The sequence below is a fragment of the Anolis carolinensis genome, chromosome 2, assembly GCF_035594765.1.
Source record: "Anolis carolinensis isolate JA03-04 chromosome 2, rAnoCar3.1.pri, whole genome shotgun sequence".
Classification (NCBI taxonomy): domain Eukaryota; kingdom Metazoa; phylum Chordata; class Lepidosauria; order Squamata; family Dactyloidae; genus Anolis; species Anolis carolinensis.
In genome coordinates, this window is record NC_085842.1 from 305094572 (window position 1) to 305112692 (window position 18121).

General features: G+C 40.3%; 1 long non-coding RNA gene across 3 annotated transcripts in view; it reads right to left on the reverse strand.

The window, feature by feature from the left end:
* Positions 1 to 18121, reverse strand: part of LOC134296778 (uncharacterized) — a 58382-nt gene that overhangs the window by 6636 nt on the left and 33625 nt on the right. For all 3 annotated transcript variants that reach the window (XR_010003630.1, XR_010003632.1, XR_010003631.1), the window contains one exon: positions 9486 to 9596. This is a non-coding gene — a long non-coding RNA (uncharacterized LOC134296778). The remainder of the gene's footprint in view (positions 1 to 9485; positions 9597 to 18121) is intronic.

Sequence of the window (18121 nt, forward strand, 5' to 3'; positions counted from 1 at the left end):
ATAACACTACAACACTGTAAAAGATATACCACTATAACTGATATAATGTGTAACACAGGCATCTATGAGTACTCTGTATCTGATACATCAAATCCCCAAGATCCTTCCTTTACATAAACAAAAACTGGACTGAGTTGAGCTGCATGGAAGGCATAGGTGCAGAGTGTTTTGGGCACCATGAAGCACCTGATGTAGACTCTATAATGGATGCTGCTATCAGAAAAGTGGTACCCATATCAAACTGCCCAAATTAACAGTGGATGGCTTAGATACAACAATCACCATTGAAGTATACTCCACAGTGGATGCAGCTATCAGAAGAGTTGATACCAAAGGAGTCTATAGTCTTGGTATCAAAATCAGGACGAGCAGAGTTTGTGGAACCATTTTCTTAGAAAACTTCTTCGTCAAAAGAGGGAGCACTGGGCTTATCTGATTAATTGGCTGGTACTTGAACAATGAGGGAGTAGAGACAACGTTCTCACCAATAATTACTCAGTTATAGAAGATTTCAGAAAGGTTAGTGTGAAAGCACAATACTTATTTGTGTGATTTCAAAGACCATTAAAAGAACAGCATTTTACTGACAAACAGGAACATTATGGTACCTCCTCAGGCCCAGGTGTCAGGGTGAACAAGGGTAAAAATCCAACAATGCCTCCAAAGAAGGAGCCTCCACCACACTCCGGGGCAGAGAGTTCCACTGCTGAACAGATCTCACAGTGAGGAAGTTCTTCCTAATGCTCAGGTGGAATCTCCTTTCCTTTCAGAATATATTCCGGAAACAGGAAACTGTGGATAATAGTGAACTCTATTGAAATGAATGACTTCTATGGAAGTATACTACCATATAGAATTGCCTGGAGAACCTAAAAATCATAGAAGACATATTTTGTCAGATGCAAGTAAATGAAACCCCAAGCACCCCAAAGTGCTTCATGGTGCCCAAAACACTCTGAACCTATGCCTCCCATGCAGCTCAACTCAGTCCAGTTTTTATTTTTGTTTATGTAAAGGAAGGATCTTGGGGATTTGATGTATCAGATACAGAGTACTCATAGATACCACTCCCAGAGGTAAAGGGGCCATATTCTGCCTTGAAACTTCAGTGTTTGAACGTGATCATTTAACTAATATACCAAAAAATTGAAATATTTAAATATTGTAGTACTTTTCCCACAGAGGACACAAGAAGTTTAACCCATACATAAAGCCCACACAAACAGAAATGTCTATTTGCCACTTTCTGTTCTGCTTCAAAAAAGTTCAAATGTATACAGACTCAAATAATACTGAGCTTTAAAAGTCTATGAAAATGTACAAAATATTCATTTGCATAGTATTTGCTGAATTTAATAAGAGATACCTCTTTTAAAAGTGGTCTGTAAGTCTCACAAGCAAATTTTGGACTGCCCTGTCATTATACGAGCTACAATATACAACTGCAGCATTACGCTCAGTTTGCTATGTAAGAGATCAAGAAGAAGACACTATAAATAAAGAAATTGTCATTTTCACTAGGGTCTCTCTTCATTATAAATGATACCTGTGCCAATATCAATGTATTGACTCCAGCCATAGCCATGTGTAGAACAGATCCACTTAAATCAAGAAATCCAGTTCATGACCCACTGAAAAATCATTTGTTTCAAGGTGTCTGGTTTATGAATGACACATCTGGAACCAACTCAATGAAGATTTAATGTTTTTATACTAGATGGAAAATAATTATAAATTAAGAAAACTATGTGCATAAACTCTCAAAACCCGTGTCAAAGGCTGTAAAACAGGTACTTATAGTTCTGCACCGCTTGTGTTGTGGTAACTTACCTACCATTCTCCATTCTCTCGAACAGGTGTAAAGTCTGTTTGGCATTATCTGGTTCCCTTCTCACTGGATGGGCAATCTAATATAAAGGTGATTTCAACCAAGTTGTAAAAGCCAGCAATTTAATCCAGTTGTGGATCAGGCTTAAGAATGTATTATGTCTGGAAGTAACATAGCAAGCAGTGTAAATCCTTATTTGCCAATAATGTGGTTTCATCTATGGAAATTATGCTGGGGAAAATCAGTTCCTGGAATAATAACTATGAAACTGGCAGTCATCACTGGAACTCAGTTCACAAACTAGCTTTCTGTTCACTCTTCTGTTTACAGATCTGAAAATATGAATAGCAAGAATTTATTCTTATGTTGCACATTGTACAGTTCATGTTAAGGTACTCATTTAGCTATGATAGCCAAGTGAAGTCTCTATGTTCAGAAGCAATACAGCTCTGAACACCAAACAATGATGACAAAGACTAAAGAAAAACCATCACCCTAACATCGTGACTGTGTACTTCCATCTGGATTATATGGCAGTGTAGACTAATACAATCCAATTCAAAGCAGACAGTGTTGATTATTTGCTTTGATAATCAGGATTATAGGAGCCTCTGGTGGCGCAGTGGGTTAAACCCTTGTGCCGTCAGGACTGATGACTTGAAAGTTGGGTTGTTGACCTGAAGGTTGCCAGTTCGAATTAACCCAGGGAGAGTGTGGATCAGCTCCCTCTATCAGCTCCAGCTCCATGCGGGGATATGAGAGAAGCCTCCCACAAGGATGATTAAAAAAATAAAAGCATCCAGGCATCGCCTGGGTAACATCCTTGCAGATGGCCAATTTTCTTACACCAGAAGCGACTTGCAGTTTCTCAAGTCCCTCCTGACATGAAAAAAATCTGGATTATAGGGTAGTGTAGAAGGGGCCTGAGGCATGCTCCTCATATTAAAAACACTATGTGATAGGCATATCTTATCCAGCTTGAAGCTGGGCAGTGGGGTCATTCATAGAATCATAGAGTTGGAAGAGACCTCATAGGCCATCAAGTCCAACTCCCTGCCAAAAACAGGAAAGTGACATTCAAAGCACCCCTGACAGATTGCCATCCAGCCTCTGCTTAAAAGTCCCCAAAGAAGGAGCCTCCACCACACTCCGGGGCAGACAGTTCCACTGCCAAACAGCTCTCACAGTGAGGAAGTTCTTCCTAATGTTCAGGTGGAATCTCCTTTCCTGTAGTTTGAAGCCATTGTTCTGCGTCCTAGTCTCCAGGGCAGCAGAAAACAAGCTTGCTCCTTCCTCCCCATGACTTCCTCTCACATAAGTATACATGGCTATCATGTCTCCTCTCAGCTTTCTCTTCTGCAGGCTAAACATGTCCAGCTCTTTTAGCAGCTCCTCAAAGGGCTTGTTCTCCAGACCCTTGATCATTTTAGCTGCCCTCCTCTGGACACCTTCCAGCTTGTCAACCTCTCCCTTCAATTGAAGTGCCCAGAACTGGACACAGTATTCCAGGTATTGTCTGACCAAGGCGGAATACAGGGGTAGCATGACTTCCCTGGTTCTAGGCACTATACTCCTATTTATGCAGGCCAAAATCCCATTGGCTTTTTTGCCGCTGCATCACATTGTAGGCCCATGCTCAACATTCCAGCATTTGTGCTTGGCATCCCAAAGTTGAGAAAAAATGCTATGTGCTCAATGCATATATGCTTTTAACCTGAATTGTTTTTAATATTATTGATGTTTAATAATATTTTAATATTTGTATAATTGTATATTTAAGTTGTATTGTAATGCTTTTAGTTGTGAGCCGATTTGAGTCTCCGTATGGAGAGAGAAGGTGGGATATAAATAAACATAACAAATAATTGTATCATAGGCTGTTTTTAAATAGGCAAGGTACACTGCCCCTTAATCCTGCCAACCCAACCTGTAATAGCCAAATAGGCTTTCGGACACCCTGAAAACTTAAGTAGTGGCAATCCATAGGTAAGCTCCCTGGTATGGTTTTTTTCATGTAAACAGTGGCCACTGAGCCAGTATAGGAGATATCACCACTCCTTTGCCCCAGCTACTTTGAACTTCAGTGTAACCAAGAAACAAAAGTGCCATAATATATGTGGCATTCACCAAAGCCATTTTAGCAATCAATATGGTTTTGCTGCTCAGTGGGAAATCCTAGTTATGCATGCCAAGGGACATAACACAGAATGTAGGACATGAGACGGCTCAAGTATTCTTGGAGATACTGAGAAAAAAATACAATTTACCACACAAGCAGCTTTTGTAATTCCTAACTCCAGTATGTGTTCACCATTCAAAACCAACATAACCTGAATGCCAAGAACTACATTGTTTTCTATGCTGATTTATATTGTGGTCAAATGTGGAGAAAGAGTGCCTAGATTTTCATACAAAATAATGTATTCACACAAGCTCCACTTTCTTTTCCTTCTAGGTAAATTAAAAGAAAGATCCTTTCAGCGCTGCCTAACTAACAAAACAGAAACACATCACAACTGGTATTCAGAAATACGTTCATCAAGACAAAGGATGGAACAGACTAGGAAATATGATAAGATTTTTCATAACCGTCAACAATTAACATGCCTCAGTAGAAAGTAGAACTGTTACCTATTTTTTGACAAGGCTTATATGTCTGAAACTATCGAAGTAGAAGAAATCATGGCCTCAATACTAATCATAATGTAGACAAGAGGAATTTCAGTAGGTATAACTTTTCTCACATCTGCATGAAAAACTATTTTCACATCTACAACTGCCAAAATTCCAGTTTTGTATCATTATTAAAAGCATAAGAAGCCTTGTCCTTCTTTGGTGAACCAAACTATATCTTTTACAGGTGATCTGTATGAAGAAATTTAACAGGTGATTAATTTTTTTAGTTTGCTATGAAAATTGTGTGTTTTTGTTTGTTTACAAAAATATTTATATGCCACCCAGCAACCCAGTGCAGCGACCGCGCACTTTTTTGCAGATAAAGTCGCTCGGATGCCCTCTGAGTTGGACACTGGGGTTAGTGCAATGCCAGGTGAGGTGCCTGAGGCATCTGTCTGTCCGAACTTGATGGATTTGTTTCGGCTTGTTTGCCCTGATGACGTGGACAAGTTCCTTGGAGCTACGAGAGCGACCACTTGTTCCCTAGATCCTTGCCCCTCCTGGTTAATCAAACTGTCCAGGGGAGATATGTTAATTTGGCTTGAGAAAATTATAAATTCATCTCTGGAACAAGGGATTTTTCCATCTAGCCTAAAACAGGCAGTAATTAGGCCTTTTCTTAAAAAGGCATCCCTGGATCCATCTACTCTTAACAACTATAGACCAATTTCCAATCTCCCTTTCTTGGGCAAGGTACTGGAGAGGGTGGTTGCTTCTCAGCTCCAGGGATTCTTGGACGACACTGATTTTCTGGACCATTCACAGTCCGGCTTCAGGCCTGGTCACAGTACTGAGACGGCTTTGGTCGCCTTGGTGGACGACCTTCGCAGAGAGCTAGACAGGGGGAGTGTGTCCCTTCTGGTTCTCTTGGACATCTCAGCGGCTTTCGATGCCATCGACCATGGTATCCTTCTGGGACGGCTCTTCGGGATGGGCCTTGGAGGCACTGCGCTCCAGTGGCTCCAGTCCTTCCTGGAGGGCCGTTCCCAGTTGGTGAAGCTGGGTGATACCTGCTCGGACCCCTGGCCTTTGACCTGTGGGGTCCCGCAAGGTTCCATTTTATCCCCCATGCTCTTTAACATCTACATGAAACCGCTGGGCGAGGTCATCCGGAGTTTTGGAGTTGGGTGCCATCTCTACACAGATGACACTCAACTCTACTACTCATTTCCACCTAATTCCAAGGAAGCTCCTCAGATACTGAACCAGTGCCTGGTCGCTGTAATGGCCTGGATGAGGGCGAACAAGCTGAAGCTCAATCCTGACAAGACAGAGGTCCTCGAGGTCAGTCGCAAGTCTGATCGGGGTATTGGGTGGCAACCTGTGCTTGACGGGGTCGCACTCCCCCTGAAGGCGCAGGTCCGCAGCTTGGGGGTCCTCCTGGACTCATCACTGACACTTGAGGCTCAGGTGTTGGCGGTGGCCGGGAGGGCCTTTGCACAATTAAAGCTTGTGCGCCAGCTGCGACCATACCTCGTGAAGTCTGACTTGGCCACGGTGGTCCACGCCTTAGTCACCTCTAGACTGGATTATTGCAATGCACTCTACGTGGGGTTGCCCCTGAAGACGGCCCGGAAACTTCAGTTAGTCCAACATGCGGCTGCCAGGTTGTTAACTGGAGCAAACTACAGGGAGAGATCTACTCCCCTGTTTAAGGAGCTCCACTGGCTACCGATTATTTTCCGGTCCCAATTCAAGGTGCAGGTTCTTACCTATAAAACCCTAAACGGTTTGGGACCCGCCTACCTTTGTGACCGCATCTCCCGCTATGAACCCATTCGTCCTCTTCGTTCATCCGGTAGGGCACTTCTTTCGCTCCCGCCACCATCCCAGGCTCGGTTGGCAGGGACAAGGGAGCGGGCCTTTTCTATTGTTGCTCCCCGGATCTGGAATTCCCTTCCGGAGGAGATCCGGCAAGCACCCACCCTGGCTTCCTTCAAAAAGCTGCTTAAAACCTGGCTCTTCCACTGCGCCTTTGGATAACCGAGCCCATAGCTATAGTAGTTGCACAGGCCTTCTCTTTGACTTGGAACACTGCACTTTATTCCTCTGCCCCAAAGCATTTTAGAATATAACATTGTATTTTAGTTCTAGTGGTCCCTCCAGGCCATCCTCTCCTCCATCCCAGTGGTCTTTTTTCTTTGCAGATTCATATGTTATTTGAGTGATTATATTCCTTCTGCTTCTGTGATTGTTTTAGTCAATTGTTATGTTTTGTTTTTGTTTTTAATTCTTATAGCATTTTATAGTGTTTTCAGTGTTTTATTGTACAATGTTTTATGCTGATTTTATATTGGAAACCGCCCTGAGTCCCTTTTAGGAGAGAGGGCGGTATACAAATAAACTTTTACTTACTTACTTACTTACATCCTTCAGGACATCAGAGCTTTCCACTGGTAGAGTAACAACAGTGTGAAAGCCCTCTTCCACATTTTCCTATCTTGTATTGTACTTACTGGTTGGACACAAAAGATGGCCATTCCAGAAGTCCTCAGTCCTCAGGCAGGGTTATATGGGAGAGGCATTCTTTTAAATACTGGGGCCCAAGCCATCCCCAGCACCTTGAATTATGCCAGAAACATATTGGCAGCCATTACAACTCCAAAACCAATGGTACATGGTTTACCTATGAAGTTCTGGTCAATACTATAGCTGTTACATTGTGCACTAGCTGCAGCTTTTGGAGCAACCCACATAAACTGTGTTGTAGTAACCTAATCCAGAAGATCGCATTGCATGAACTACTGTAACTATGTTATCTTTATAAAGAAAGACCAAACACTTTGGGTCACAGTCTACCTCAGCCTTCTATGGATCTAGAAAAACTCCCAAGCTACTTCAGAGAGAGTGCAGCCCTTTATAGAGCCAGGAATATATTCCGTTTCTTGTCCCAAGAAGGACCAGTCCACACAGTTTCCATTTTATTGGGATTTAGCTTCAGTCTAATTTTATTCAGTTCATTATAGCATGGACAGGTACTGATCCAGCACTTGCCAAGCCCCATCTGCTACCAATAAGGAGGCAAAATGAAACTATGTTTACTCAGTATGCTGATATTATCCAGCAGCAAAATTTGTAATCACCTTATCCGGTGGCTTCATATCAATTATCAGCATATGAGATAGAATGGCATTCTATGCATCCCAAAGTTTGGTACCAAAAGGAACAAATGGTGTCAAAAGCCCATGAGAGATCCAGAAGAATCAACAGGTTATAACTGAAAGTAAATCATCAATGAGAACAAGTAAGGCTGCTCCAGTACCACCCTTTGTGAAATCATACTGAAATGGGTTCAGATAATCTTCAGTGTCTTGCCTATACCAGGACAGAAGCTCTCACATTCTTCTAGGTTCAGGAAAAGGCACACTATAGCCTTTTTTCAAAGTGACAAACATCTCAGAGTAAGGCATTATCTCCTTCTTCCAAGTATTTACATATGATATGTTAACTGCATAATAAAACAGATAAATTGTAGCCTTGCCTGACCCCCTGCCAAATGGAAACCATTCCCTCTCTGTATATTCTATCCTGGCTGTAATCTGTTGGCCTGAATACAGGTACACATCAGGGCAATCAAATGTTGTTGCACAACCATTTCTTTATAAGTAACCCATCGTTTTTCATGATCTATACCAGTGATTCTCAAACTCTACTCCTCCAGGTGATTTGGACTTCAGCTTCCATAAATCCCAGCCAACTTACCAGCTGTTAGGAATTGTGGGAACTGAAGTCCTAAACATCTGGAGGAGCAGAGTTTGAGAAACATTGATCTATATCAGCGGTTCTCAATGCGTTCTCTACTGAGCCCTTGGGGCTCCATGAAGCACACTGAGGGGTTCCGCAGTTCCCTTCCTCCTCCTCCTCCCACTCCAAGCTTTTCCTCCTCTTTCCTGCTCCTTCCCCTCCCCTGCCTCCCTCACCACCACAAGCCCTTTTAACCTGCCTTCCTTGCTGCCAAAAGCCTTTTTTTCTCGCTTCCCTCACCCTCAAAAGCCTTTTTTCCTCGCCTTGCTTACTTCCAAAGGGTTTCTTGCTTCCTAAAGCCTTTTTCCTCACTTCCCTCACCCCAAAAGGCTTTTTCCTCGTCTTGTTTGCTTCCAAAAGGTTTTTTTCCTTGCCACCCAGATCCTTTTCCCCTCACCTTGCTTAATTCCAAAATCCTATTTCCCTCTCACCGCAGTGGGTGCCCATGCTCGAGATATATACCTTATATATCATATAATATACTTGTATAATATATAAACATGTTTTGGGGCTCAGTGAGAAACTTTTCCTTCAAAAAGAGTTCAGTGGATGAAAAAGTTTGAGGATCCCTGATATTTACAATCAAATGCTTTGCTATAATCTATAATCTTCTGAAATTAATTAGTGAACTCCATTATTCAATTTATGTTTGCAATGTGTGCCTCTTCCTTTCCTGAACCCAACTTGGACATCTGGCATTTCTCACTCCATATACAGTAGAAGTCTTTCTCGTAGAATTTGCAGCTCACTTTCCTTGCATGGAAGATTAATGCAACAGCACCATGATTACCACAATCTCTGGTATTCCCTTTTTGGGAGATTGAAATATATATTTAGTGTTTCCAATATAAGAGTCATTGTTTTGTTTTCCGTATTTGTTGACAGATTTTGAAGCAGAATCTATTCTGTCTGTGTACTTTGAAGCAGCTCTATTGGTATCCCACACATTTCTGGTGATTTATTCTCCCAAATGCACTGAGAGCAGTTATCCATTCATTTTCTAGAATTGTACATTCATCCTCAAATGTTTTTTCTTTGAGTGAATCTATCATCCTTTCATCTCTTTTATACAGTTCTCCATAATCTTTTTATCTCTTAATTATGCAATCATTTTCTTCACTTATTCCACTATGAGAAAATAATAATAAAGATCGATGAAGCCTACACATAGCCTAAACTGATCCCAAAATATACTTGCGAAGTTATGGCCACCCACTTAGAAATTCTGTCTCCTTACCTCTCCTTCATTCTGTATTACTTGCTGTTCATCTTCTGTGAAAATGTCTCCTTCTCTGAACCATAGTTGCTCCAGACACATCATTTCAAGATGTGCTATCCAAATTGGAAGCTTATGAAACAGAAATTAGCCGCAATTAGCTACAATTCTGTTGTAGTAGAAGTAGACATACATTAACAATTTAGCATGGATTCATTTCTTTCTAGCAACATGTGAGATAGTTATTCATGTTTTCACTTCCCCATAGCTACAGCACTGAAATATACATAGGATGCTTGTAGCTTAACATCATCATCATCATCATCATCATCATCATCATCATCATCATCATCTCCCACAGCATATTCTGGTGAAACTGTTCTACACAATAAAACAAATGTAACTGCAACACTCAACCTTTCACTGATGGGATATGCATATGAAAGGGGTAAAAAATATACATGTATTCCCTCAAAGCATACTGGTAGCATTCTTTACACATTTATGACCATTCCATTGTGACCATAACCAGGAATCTATGGAGCCTAATGGCAGCATAATCAGTAAGAGATCAGAATCACAAGACCTCCAACATATCACAATTATTAACTTCTCTTAATAGTGTTTTTTGTGTACCCTGGGCTTCTCCCATTCCTTATAAATGTTTTCATCTGTTGTAATGCAAATAAATAAACTTCCTCACCCTAAATTTTATTATTTATGTGCTAACTAGACACTTCATCCTGCCCAAAAGTCATAACATATTTATCCCGTATTTACTCAAGATTAACATGCCATTGAATGTAATGTGCACTTCTATTTTGAAGATGCACAATACAAAAAAAATCCCATCAAATGTAATGTGCCCAATGGTGCAGACATAGCATGTCAAGGAGACAGACAGCATGAATGAAGCCATTTGGGAAGCCACACCGTTATATTAGGCTGAGGTGGACAAACCCACCAGACTCGCACAATTCCCAACTGATGAGGCTTTCAACCCCATCTCTACCCACAAACGGTGCAGGACTGAGCCTGGGGGTCGGGGGCAGACCCCAAGGACTGCCTGGAAGGCAGAATGCATAGCCAAGCCTTCACCCAGAAGGAGGTGGTGAGAGTGATCCTTCCTGCTCCTTTGGTCAGAGAGGCCTGAAGGCCCTGCAGCCCTTTGTGGCTAAACAGCAAGAATGACTGGTTCACCAGCTGAGTGCTCCTCCTCCGGGCACTAAAGTCTGCCACCAAGAAAAGCCTCTTTGCCCCCTGCCTTCCTGTCTGGCTTTTGGGTCCCTCCATGTCTTTTCACACAGATAGGTTTATGTGCACGATTCTAGCACACCATCAAATGTAATGCACACCTCAATTTTGGCAATGTAATGTAGCCAAAAAAAGGTTAGCATTAGACTAGAGTAAATGTGGTATTTATTGGTTGAATGTGCTCATTATCAGAGCTTGGTGGGGCCAAGGGGATAATTTATATTTTACCTATTTCACCCTTTATTGGTTGGTTCATGGCCTCTGTAAAAAGAGCAGGGGTATGGAATACTGATAACTGTCAGAGAAAACCACCATGTATGTGTGCAGCTTTCATGTGTTTTTGAAAATTTTCAGCCAAATTACCATTTTTTAAAAAAGAGGGCCTCGGGCTTTGGAAGTCACAAAAATTTGTTTTTCTGCATCTCGTGCTTTCTTAAAGAAAACCTATTACTTAACTGACAAAATTACTTATAGCATTACAAATCAAATTCTAACCCTGCTACCTACTTCAACAAATTAGTTTCCATATTTCTAGCTATGAATCCAAACTCGGTTGTACTCTGTTGATGAGGTAAGGGTGCTTCAATTCTCTTTGTTTGATAACAAGTTAAATATACAAAAGGCAGGTCAGAAAGTTATATTTTATGTGCAAGACTGGAAAGAAGAACTGCACATACCTATATAATAACAGAGAATTTGCCCTACTAGATTGAGCAATCACACTGGGTATTCATTCAGCCTCCAGCAGTGCCCACTCCATTTGCCTCCAAAGAAAATGACCCCCCTTCTTCCCCAATCCTATCCTCACAACTATGCAAACTATTAAGTAGGAAAAATAAGCTCCCTCATAAACCTACTGGAATCTGCTGATGCCCCAAAAACACAAAAATTAGGTTTAAAAATATTTTGGCACATAAAAACTAATAATACCAGTAAATACTCAAAAGCGACTGTGCTTGTATTATTAAAAAGGTTTCTTCTTAAATCACGTGAGCCCAAATAGAATTGAAGTTCACAAAGGTTATGTGTGGGCAGTTCTTGCTATTCAATCAGTCTCCAGTGAGAACTGTGAGGTTTTGCTCTGGTAAGAAAAAGGACTATACCAACATTTAAGGCAAAAGGAATCTTAGAATAAAATGTGCTGTTCTCTTTTAAAAAAATGTATATAATATTCTCTAAAAATTATATTTTAATGAAATCTACTTTGTTTTGTCTTTCTTGCAATGGATCACCATATTTTGAATAACATCTACTTGGAAATAATCTAAAACTGCCACAGAGTAAATGAATAAATAGGAGCCATGAAAAATGAATACTCAAAATCCCAGGATACCTAGGAATTCCTAGAATGAGTTATATTCAGCATGAAATATTGCTGCCCTTTTGGATTTCAAAGACTTTGAAGCTATAGAGAGAAACCGAATAGACAAGGGCAGGAGCTGGATTGAACATAAAACCCAGGGCCCTTCTACACATACATTATAACCCAGGTTAATTCACATAAAAACCGGGAGTGGCTAAACAACGTTTAGCTAAAATGCAGGAGGAATCAGGAGAAATCAGGTTAAAGGCCGGAAAACACGTGTTTAAAAGCTGTCCTTTAAACCCAATTCCTCCTGAGAAACACACACCTTTACATGCCTGTGAGGCATGTGTTTTCCTTCCCTCCTTCCTGTCTGGACTCCCTCCTGCCCCCAATTTCCCTCTCAACTTATAGAGGAAGACTTCCATTCAGGCCTGGAGCCTTTGCCTCTCTTTCTCCTCCTTGGAAGAACCAACAGGGGACCTTGGAAGAAAAAATCCACCCTCTCCAAAGCCCTCTTTCAGTTCTTCCAAGGGAGAGGGGAGAGAGGGAAAAAGTTTTCAGGCCTTGTTGGCGTCTTCTCCCAGTAAGTGCAGCGGAAAATGGCGAGCAGGGAGAGGGAGACTAGCAGTGCCCATGATGCCCACCCCTGCTGATCTTGTGTAGTATATTATATTGTTGTTGTTTATATTTATTTTACTTCTGATTTTTACAAGCATTGAATGTTTGCCTTTATTATTCTCAAAGCTGCCTTGATTCCCCTCAGGGAGATAGGATAGGCTACAAATAAAGTTATTATCATTTGGAATTATTAGCTACAGAGGTCCTAGATGTCCCTAAACTACATTTCCCAGAATTCCGCAAATTGGGCGGTAAGGAGATGAAAGCCTCAATTCTATAAAGCTAATTTGATCTTATCCCTCAAGATTATCTTTCCCTATTTACCTACATTGCACTGTCTTAATCCAGGTCAGTTTGGACTTTACAAATATACAAAATGCTTTTTTGTCAAACTAGGTCTAGGCTGCCATCCTCAGTTTAGAATGTTGGTCAGAGTTCTGCACTGAGAAATGTTCATGTATCACATAGCTTCACCTCCATATACATGTTTTCAAATGCTACCTGCAAAAGAAATCCTCAGTTTGTAAGCAGCCTCACACCTATACCCACTACTTTGTTGTCAAAGACTGGTGAGAAGTGATGAACAAGGACACATCCAGCTATTTCGCCGTAGTTAGACATGCTGAGACAGGCATATGCAAAGTCCTCTGAAGGTCCTTGTCAATGTCAGGTCTTTGCAGATGATATCCATGTAGCAAGTCCAGTCAACAGCTGGGTGCAATCCACTAATCTCCAACAGCTCATACAACCACTTTGTCAGAGAAGCCATTGAAATCCACAAGCATATGGACAATTTCAACAGAAAGAAAAAAATCATGAAAATGAACAAAATTTGGCTATCTGTATTGAAAAACACTAGAATCAAGTCAATGAATAAGGAACACCACCCAGACACAGGAAGTTTCCATACAGTAAGCAATCAAGGGCTTACCCAGAAAGAGGATGCCTCCCAGCAACAAACAATTCAAAGGGAGCATAGGCCAGGCTACTTCCAAACTTGCTCAGTGCACCCTTCACATTAGTTTAACAGACACTCTGGATATTCCACAGGTATATATACCCCACTTGCTTGACTACCATCAGATCCTCTGAAGATGCCAGCCACAGATGCAGGCGAAACTTCGGGAGAAAATGCAGAACACGGCCATACAGCCGAGAAACCACACAACACTCCAGTGTTGGTAGAATTTACGTAGTGTTCTATGGTTAAAAGAATAAATATCCAGGTAATTTAAATCACTATCAAAAATTCACTGAATGCATGTTCTAAGGTGATGCTTGCACTTCTTTTTATCTTAACCAAAAGTATAACAATACAAATCACTCAGAACAATGAGGCTTGAGCAATCATACTCTTTCTACAACTGAATTTGCAATACATAATCTCTGGTGCACGCAGACTTTGCCAAAGAGCACAGAGATTTTGGATGAATGTCAATACTGTGGCTACTGTAAATATTCTAATCAACCTATTCACACAATTTGTAAGAAAACACAAAGTAACTAGCATAGGATATTATAACTAAATATGACAAATCTTGGTAAGCTTTATCAACACTTTAGAAAAAAATTATTTCTCCAAAGTTGACAGTTCATGTCTCATTTTCTCTAGAGTTTTTGGTTGGTCTTCCTTTCATCAGGACCTACATTTTAGTAAAAGGGCCATTCATGTGCTAGGTAAAACCATCATTTTAACTGGATAGGATCCTATGTATACACTCATCTCCTAGAACTAAACACTCCCCAAAAGATATCTTTATCTTCCTTTTAAAATTGGACTGACGGCAGCACTGACGTGGGTAAGGGGTACAAGACTGGAAGGCAGCTGTGAGACAGACAAAACTAAATCAATGAAAGCTGTTATAAAGTCTCACAGTCCACTGCCGTTTCCTCCAATGACGACAAAGACATAAGAAGCCTGTTTTCAGCTAGGAAGAGAATTATATTTGTGAACACAAAGTACAGTTTAAAAACACACCCATGCTTTGTACTTATGTGGCCAGATTGGTTTTCTGCCAAGGATGTGACATTTATACAAATTATGCTGAAAACCATAAAGAAAAATGATTATTTTTAAAACCCTTATTACTACAGTTTTTTAAAAAACAACTCTTTATGCCACAAAAATCTACATATGCTCAGCAATGGAAGGAATTGGGAGCTGGGGATCATCATTTATCAGGGATACACTCAGTCCTGCACACAGTTAACTTCAAAGCAACTCCAAAAGAGAATTTAAAACCTGTGCGCAGGAATGTAGTTCAGGTATGCTCAAAGGTCAAGGTCCAAAGACCAAAAACATGGATTGGGGTAATATTGAAAACTACACTATGTATTTTCTTATATTTATTCCAGTCTTCTTTTTGCAAAGTTTTATATCTCAAATTCAGTGACATTTTTTAAATCTGTTATTGATTATGCCTTAAACAAAAATACATAATATCATGGATTTGATTTTACAGATATGCCTGTCACCCTTGCAATATTAATATAGATATTTAAATTTTGAAATATATTTACTTTCCCCAGTATCTCTGTAAATATTAATGAAGTATTAAGTTAACAGACAGTTGCCTACATAAGGCTGACATTGAAATATCACTTAATCAATAAAACTTTATTACGGTCCAAAGACCCAATTTGCTCAGCTGTAAAAAGTAGCAAAAGAGGGGGGGGAAGTACATAATTGCCAACAGATTCATAAACTGATAAGACCACTTAAACACAGGACTAGTGCAACGCCAGATGTACACGAACAAGGGTAAAAACACTGCAAATATATACAAGGCAAGTTTCAACCCGAGTCCAGTACAGGAAGTTGTCTTATCTTGGCTATCTCAGAGATAAACTTGGCAACAGCCAAAGTCACATGGGGGCAATTGTCACCTAGTAAAAACTTTACATGGATTTTGGCTAATCTACTGGGTGGGTTGCTCATTAGTGGATTAATAATATGTAGCCTAGCTTGCTTGTAAAAATTGCAGGACAATAAGATGTGATACATACATTCAACATCCTGGTTATTACATAGGTAAAGTCTTGGATTGTATTGGGCTCCCCCAAATCTATCTTTAAGCACTTCAGATGGGAACACATTACACCTTGCCTTGGAGAATAGGCAGCGATATTTGGCCACAGTCAAGTTCATAAGATAATTTGCTTCATGAAGAGGCCCAGCATAGTGTATACTCAGGCCGCATGGGGAACATATGAGCGAGAATGCAGCTCACAGAAGGCAATGTCCCACCACTTTTGTTTAATAGATTTAAATGTCAAAACCCAGATGGGATAAGAGAGATGCAGAAAGGCCGATAGAGGAGGCATTGAACTAGGTATGCATTAAGACACTAATTTACTAAAGCCTAGTGATGCCACATGCAGAAATAATCAAGCAACCACCAGTGTAAATTCTCCTTGGGTGTGCTGTTAAACCTTCAAGTAGACAGAGAAGAGAGGATCAAAAAGAAGAAACGTTTTTTCTGTAAACATTCAGCTTTGTAGTACCTATATTTTTTTGCTCTCAAAATAAACTAGATTTCGCTTTTCAAATGTTATAATCTTGAACCATCTGCAAAAATAATTTGAGGGAAAACATGCAGAAGATAAAACATAACCAGAAATCTACTGTTTGTTTCTATTTTTAATGGTGAAGACTGAGAAATAAGTTTAGTTAACTTCTAAAATGATGGGTAGCATTTTCTGAAAAAGGATAGAAACTGCATTTGTCTACAGCTGTACCAAAACACAGAATGACATGAATGTTTTTACAATTTAAAAAAACCCCATAGAAGTGCATTTGGAGAGAAAGAGAAGCAACACAACTAAAAAAGTATCCTGAAGAGGAGGAGCCCCGGTGGCGAAGTGTGTTAAAGCACTGAGCTGCTGAACTTGCAGACCGAAAGGTCCCAGGTTCAAATCCCGGGAGCGGAATGAGCACCCGCTGTTAGCTCCAGCTTCTGCCAACCTAGCAGTTCGAAAACATGCAAATGTGAGTAGATCAATAGGTACCGCTCCGGGGGGGGGGGGAAGTAACAGCGCTCCATGCAGTCATGCCAGCCACAAGACCTTGGAGGTGTCTACGGACAACGCCAGCTCTTCGGCTTAGAAATGGAGATGAGCACCAACCCCCAGAATCAGACATGACTGGACTTAACGTCAGGGAAAACCTTTACCTTATCCTGAAGAGGAAGCAAAATATATTTACTTTAAACAGAATGTATCTTTTTCTTTCAAGATCAAGGCACCATACTATCAGTTAAAAGCATAAACAGAATAAACCATTAAAACACATCGTAACCAGTAGCAACTCGTTTGTTAAGACACAAGTCAATGAACATTCTGTCCTGCATTTCCACCTAAATAACTTGCAACCTGAAGTCTAACAAAAGGAGCCAGTCAAGGCTCATTTGACCCATCCCAGACCCAGGCCACCTGCAGACTGAAAGGTTTTCCTGATTAACTTGTTTCCATCCATCCTGCCCCTCATCCTAATCAGTCTCCCAAGCCCTGCTGAGTAAAGGCAGCCCTACAACAACAACAACACCATTGAGCTATATTATGGGAACAGTGTTTTCAGACAATGACCACATACAGCATTTTGCAGAAAAGCCAGAACTTTCCATTCTGGTCTCATCAAACCACAAAACATTTTCCATAATTTGCTGTGACGACTGTTCTGCAAACTTCAAGTACAGTAGAGTCTCACTTATCCAAGACTCGCTTATCCAAGGTTCTGGATTATCCAAGGCATTTTTGTAGTCAATGTTTTCAATATACAGTAGAGTCTCACTTATCCAACATGAATGGGCCGGCAGAACGTTGGATAAGCAAATATGCTGGATAATAAGGAGGGATTAAGGAAAAGCCTATTAAACATCAAATTAGTTTATGATTTTACAAATTAAGCACCCAAACATCATGTTATACAACAAATTTGACAGAAAAGGTAGTTCAATACAAAATAATGCTATGTAGTAATTACTGTATTTACGAATTTAGCACCAAAATATCACGATTTATTGAAAACATTGACTACAAAAATGTGTTGGATAAGCGAGTGTTGGATAAGTGAGACTCTACTGTAACATGATATTTTGGTGCTAAATTCGTAAATACAGTACAGTAGAGTCTCGCTTATCCAACATTCTGGATTATCCAACGCATATTTGTAGTCAATGTGTTCAATATATCGTGAGATTTTGGTGCTAAATTCATAAATACAGTAATTACTACATAGCATTACTTCGTATTGAACTACTTTTTCTGCCAAATTTGTTGTCTAACATGATGTTTTGGTGCTTCATTTGTAAAATCATAACCTAATTTGATGTTTAATAGGCTTTTCCTTAATGCCTCCTTATTATCCAACATATTCGCTTATCCAACATTCTGCCAGCCCGTTTATGTTGGATAAGTGAGACTCGACTGTAATTACAACTTAACATTACTGCGTATTGAACTACTTTTTCTGTCAAATTTG